A 6561-nucleotide genomic window follows, 5' to 3' on the forward strand; every position below is an offset into this window, starting at 1 on the left:
TCACCTGTTTGTACCAGAGGCAAACTGAGCAAAATTCATTCCCTCACTTTTATATCAGCTCATCCATCAGGCAATGTGAAATTAAATCTGTTCATTTCATTTTTGTTTTACTGTTTCTCTGTTCAGTTGTAACAGCAAATACTGATTGGAACAAATGGACTCAATGCTGTTGGGAAACCTCTGCACATGGTGTTGCCTTGAAAGTGCGTAGCCATGAATTTATGGGGTTAAGTATTACACAAGGAAATTCTCCACTCTCCTACCTCCCTGTCTGTCCTGACTCCCATGCCTCTGCTCTCCTGACTCCACGTTTGGAAGATTGTATTGAGAAGGTGGGACAAGTAACTTATGTTTCCAATTTCAACTTACTCAGAGGATACTGGGAGGTGCCTTCATCGAAAAGAGTGAAGGAAATTTCAGCTTTTGTAACACCGAATGGACTGTACCAGTTTAAAGTCATGCCATTTGGTGAGAAGAATAGACTATCCTTATCTCAAAGACTTACCAATAAAGTCATTTCCAGATTACCCAAGTGTACATCGACCGGGAAGGAACATTTTCAGCATCTAGCAGAATTGTTTAATTGACTTTGGGAGGTGGACTCGGTGATAAAGCTGACTAACAGTGAGTTTGCAAAAGCCAAAGTCACATTCCCTCACCCTAACCTTGGACAAGGACAGATGGCCCCATGAAACATGAAAACAAAGGTCATTGGGAGAGTTTCCCATCAACGAAGAGGGCGTTATTACAATTTCTGGGGCTGAGTGAAAATTTTATTGCAAATCTGTCCTGAATTTTAGCAGTGTTGTTGTTCCACTGAATGACCTATTGAAGAAGTGCAGAAAATTTCAGTGGATGGGAAAATGTCAGAAAGCATTTGACAGCCTGAAAGCAGTGTTGACCATCTCCCTGATGTCAGCTACCCCTAATTACACAAAACGTTTTGTTTCTATGCTCACAAGATGCCTGGTGGAGACAACATTTCTTGCCCATCTCGAATTGTGCTTGAGAAGATGATAGCGAACCACTGAAATCCATGTGATATACGTAGACCCACAATGCTGTTAGGGAATATTTGACGCAGTGACATTGGAGGACCAATAATGTATTTCCAAGTGAGGATGGTGAGTGGCTTGGAAGGGATTTTGTATGGGGCAGTGTCTCCCTGTATCTACTGCACTTGTGCTTCTCGCTGAATCATAGAATCCCTGCAGTGCAAAAAGACGCCATTCGGCCATTGAATCTGCACCAACCCTCTGAAGAGCATCCCAACCAGACCCACCCCCTACCCTATCCCTGTAACTCTGCATTCCCCATGGCTAATCCACTTAGCCAGCACATCTCTGGACACTATGGGCCAATTTAGCATAGCCAATGCACCTAATCTGTGTCGCTTTGCACTGTGGGAGGAAACCCACACAGACAGGGGTAGAGCATACAAACTCCACACAGACGGTCACCCGAGGGTGGAATCGAACCTGGGTCATTGGTGCTGTGAGGCGGCTGCGCTAACCACTGAGCTACCACGCCACCTCAAATGATGAGAGCTGTCATTGGTTTGGAAGGAGTTGTGTCAGGATCTTTGGTGAATTTCTGCAGTGCAGCTTGTAGATAGTACACACTGCTGCTACTGAGTGTCGGTGGGGGAGGGAGTGGATGCTTGTGGATGTGGTGCCAGTCAAGCGGGCTGCTTTGTCCTGGATGGTTTCAAGCTTCTGGAGTGTTGTTGGGGCTGCACCCATCCAGGCAAGTTGGGAGTATTCCATCACACTCCTGACTCGTGCCTTGTAGATGGTGGACAGGCTTTGAGGAGTCAGGAGGTGCGTTACTCCCTGCAAGATTCCTAACCTCTGACCTGCTTGTGTAGCCACTGTATTTAAATGACTCATCCAGTTCAGTTTCTGGTCAATGATAATCCCCCAGGGTGTAGGTAGTGAAGGATTCACTGATGGTTATACTGTTAAATGTCAAGGGACACTGGTTAGATATGGTTTTTCTGAGGAAGGGTCCCGACCCGAAACGTCAGCTTTCGTGTTCCTCTGATGCTGCCTCGCCTGCTGTGTTCCTCCAGCTCCACACTGTGTTATTACAGACTCCAGCATCGGCAGTTCTTACTATCTCTGGTTAGATATGTGTTGGAAATGGACATTGCCTGGCCCTTGTGAGGTGTGAATATGACCCCAAGCCAGGATATCATCCAGATCCTGTTGCATTTGCTTCAGTATCTGAGGAGGCCAGGTGGGAAATGGGGCACAGCCCTCCCGAGTTCAAACTTGCTGTAAATTCCTATCTACCCTCCTCCTGCTTCCAGATTCACAATCGGGAGGCATCCCCTCAGCCCCCGGGAAGTGCTCAAGGTGGTCTGTTCAATTTGGGAAGGGGTTGGCAATTCCCTCATTAACATTTCTTTTCAAAGTCACGGTCTGGGGATTTTTTCCCTGCAGGTCATACAGCCTGAAAGCTGGTCACTGCCTGTGCATCAGTTCAGATCCTGTCTCTCTCTCTGTCTCTCTTGCACTGTCTCCCCTCCACCTCTCCTTGTTTTTGCACCTGCTTCCTTATCTCTCTCTCTTTCCCTCAGATGTAGGACTATCCAGCTGGAGCTGGTCAGCTCCGTCCGTTTGGTTTTTTTTTTAATTGCTCTCTTTTCTTTTTCTCTTTTTTTTTCCTTCTTTCTTTCTCTTTGACGGTGTCCTGAACTCTTGGCTTTAACGTGAACTTGGATTCCCGGCCTCAGCGTGGATTCGAGCCCCCAGCGTCAGCGCAGTCCCGGCATGGCGATCTCTCGGCTCAGTGCGGCGCTCTCCTAGTTCTGAGGAAAGATTGCTGGGACCCTAAAACATTAACTCTGCTTTCCCTCTCCACAGACGTCGCCAGACCTGCTGAGTTTTCTTCCATTTAGTTTTGATTCTGGTTTCCTGCATCTGCAGTTCTTTCAGTTTTTTTTAAAGGTGTAACAAGGGCCACTCCAGTAATCGGGCCCTCTCAGTGCCACAAATGTGTGTAAATATAGCCTTGTATAAGTAAGAAATGCCTTGGGTTTTATTTTGCGACTGCAGAGAATGCCAAAATCTAGTGTTTGCTACTCGTGTGAAGACTGTACAGAAAAGTTTTAGTAACTGTGTATGTGGATAATTTTTTTCAATGAATAAAGTATATTTTTTCAATAAAAAATTCCTAATCTTCAATTCCCCGATTATTCCTACTCTGATCTACAATCCCTACATGTGCGATTAGCTGGGCTGGTGTTGAGAAGGGCACTACCTGTGAGATTCTTCTCATGTGTGCCATGTTGGACATCGCCACCTCCCACTGCCCTTGAAGCGGCTGCAGGGTGGGGGTGGGTCACACATCTCCTGCTGGAATGTGCTGTTGCTAAGGAAATCTGGAGGTAGGTGCCATGGTTTTTGTCGAGGTTCATCCCGAGCAGGTCCATGATGTGGGACTCTGTGCTCTACGGCCCGTTCCCCAGGATGCACACCGAGACAAACATCGACTGAACCTGGAGGACCAGCAAGCTGGTGAAAGGCGCTCCTTGGTCTGCCCGAAACATGTTGGTTTTCCAGAGCAAGGAGTTGACCCCAACCGAGTGTTGCAGACTGGCACATTCCAAGGTCCAGGACTACGTGCTGAGGGACGCTCTAAAGCTTGGGGCAGCTGCTGCCAAGGGGCAGTGGGGAAAGACCACCCTCTGAGGTCTTCCTGCTGATGGTAAATGGAGGTCTATCAGTGATGGGACCCTCCCAGTGTCTCCAATATATGTAAACAGTATCTTGCATAATTTTCGAATCATACAATCCCTACAGTTTGGAGTAAGCCATTCAGCCCATCAAGTCCACACCAACTCTCCGAAAAGCATCCCACCCAGACACACACCCCTATCCTATCCCTGTTACCCTGCATTTCCCATGGCTAACCCACCTAGCCTGCACATCCCCGGACACAACGGGCAATTTAGCATGGCCGATCCATGCACACCTTTAGACTGTGGGAGGAAACCCAGAGCAAGGGGTAGGCGATAGCCTAATGGTATTATTGCTAGACTGTTAAACCAGAGGTGTGGGTAATGTTCTGGGGACCTGGGTTTGAATTCTGCCATGGCAGATAATGGAATTTGAATTCAATAAATATCTGGAATTGAAGAGTCTAATGATGACCATGAATCCATTGTTGGAAAACCCCGTTTGGTTCACTAGTACCTTTTAGGGAAGGAAACTGCCTTCCTTACCTGGTCTGGCCTACATGTGACTCCAGCCCCATAGCAATGTGGTTGACTTTTAATTGGACAATTAGGGGTGGGTAGTAAATGCTGGCCTAGTCAGTGACAGCCACATCCTGTGAATGAACAAATTTTTTAAAATTATCCTTCAAATATATCTGTTTGTTTGTCTGTCTTTTGTGAGAGGAGGAGGGCTAGAATTGTAGAAGATTGGGTTTATAGACACTAATTAGATTAGCTTGTTGGTAAAATTTGCTCTCCTAATTATTAATAAATTGTTAAATCTTTTGTTTAGGCTATAAACCTGGTGACTGGCTTTGGTTATTCACAATGTTTGGCACTTGTTATTCAAAAAAGCCTGGATAGGAACTGTTGAAGTCAATTTTGAGAGACAATGAATGTTTTAATTTTACTGTGTTGTGAATATGGCAATAGGGAGGCTGATTTGACTTGGTAGCCTGTTTTTTATCACAACACTGTGTATGGATTTATGTAGCATCTAACAAGAGTAGGTGAGCCACATTGAGAGCCTAGCTGACAATGTTAAATTATGAGTGTAATTCTTAGATGTTAGCTTTGTTCAGTAAGTGCTGTGAAATCAACCATTAGAGTCACAGAGTCGTAGAGAGATACAGCATGGCAACAGACCTTTCGGCCCCACTCATCCATGCTGACCAGATATCCTAAATTAACCTAGCCCCATTTGCCAGCTTTTGGACGATATCCCCTCTTAAACCCTTCTTATTCATGTCCCCATCCAGATGCCTTTTAAATGTTTGTAATTGTACCAGCCTCCACCACTTCCTCTGGCTGCTCATTCCATCCAGGCATCACCTTCTCCATGAAAATGTTTCCCCTTAGGTCCCTGTTAACTCTTTCCCTTCTCGTCTTAAACCTGTGTCCTCTAGTTTTGGACTCTCCCACCCAGGAGGGGAAATGCCTTGTCTAGTTACCCTGTCCATGTCCCTGGTGACCCCTGAGTTCTGCAGATGTGGGCTGGTTGAGTATGGTCAGTGCTCTGCATATTGCAAACAGTCAAAGTGATGGAATGCTTGATACCATCCATCAGAGCCTAAGTACTAGCGTCACACTAGTGCTGAAATTCATACTCCACAGTAAACATTTGCATGGCTCCTAAAGCATCTTTATTTTGGTTCATTGGCACAGTCCTGTTAATGGAAGATAAATACCAGGTTACATGTCATTATTGCATTTTGAGAAGTGGTTGTGTTCAAGCTGGAACAGAACAGCAATGGGGGTCAGTTGCCGAGAAGTGGGGTCAGTTGTGAGCCTGGTGATTTTATAAATATCGCCACTGAATGGACATCTCGATGGCGCCTATGTATCTATCACTGTTGGGCGACTAGCACAATTTCCCAAACAAAAAAAGGTGTGAGTGGAACCCAGCAATGCAATGGTGAAGAATCTATACAGTGTAGCAAGAGGCCATTTGGCCCACTGAGTCTGCAGTGAACCCCACCCCCGCCAAAGAGCATCACACCTAGAGCCAGCCCCCTATCCTAAAACCCTATATATCCCATGGCTAATCGTGCACATCCCTGGACACTACGGGGAATTTAGCATGGCCCATCAACCTAACCTGCATATGTTTGGACTCTGGGAGGAAACAAGAGCACCTAGAGGAAACCCACGCAGACACGGGGAGAATGTGCAAACTCCACGCAGACAGTCACCCGAGGCTGGAATCGAACCTGGGTCCCTGGCGCCATGAGGCAGCAGTGCTAACCGCTAAGCCACCATGCTGCCCTGTGCATCTGGTTCTGTACCCCATAGTCCAAAAAGTATTGCACTGGAGAGGAGGCAAAAAAGATAAAGGTTGGAAAGATGATGCCAAGGCAAGACTGAATGGTCAGGCCTCCATTCTCCAATCCAGGGCTAACCCCATGGGCACTTCAAAGAAAATTGATGATGGGGTGCATTGGGATGAAATGCAGAGAAAACATTCCAAGTTGCAGGAGACTAGAACCAGGGACCTCAGCGTCATCACTATTACATCTGAAATGAAAATCGAAAAGCAATTCTCAATGCCCTGGAATGTAGATCTGGTGAGCTTGTGGAGCGATTGAGATGCTTCATAAATTATGTGGATGAGCAGTTCAGGGTTGTGGGCCAAAGGGTGGGAAGTGGGAATAGTGCAGATGGCTCGGCGCAGGCCAGATGGGCCAAAGAGCCCCTTCTGTGGCCCTATAAATGGCACCAGATGACACGGGGAAGGCGGGTCAGTGCCCAACAGGGAGAAAGAATTGGATATATATGTTGAAATGGGGCAAGATGTTGGAAGTCCCATCCCTAACAGTACTGTAACAGCCATGCAGCAAAAT

Source organism: Rhincodon typus, chromosome 35 (assembly GCF_021869965.1).
Source record: "Rhincodon typus isolate 14 chromosome 35, sRhiTyp1.1, whole genome shotgun sequence".
Classification (NCBI taxonomy): domain Eukaryota; kingdom Metazoa; phylum Chordata; class Chondrichthyes; order Orectolobiformes; family Rhincodontidae; genus Rhincodon; species Rhincodon typus.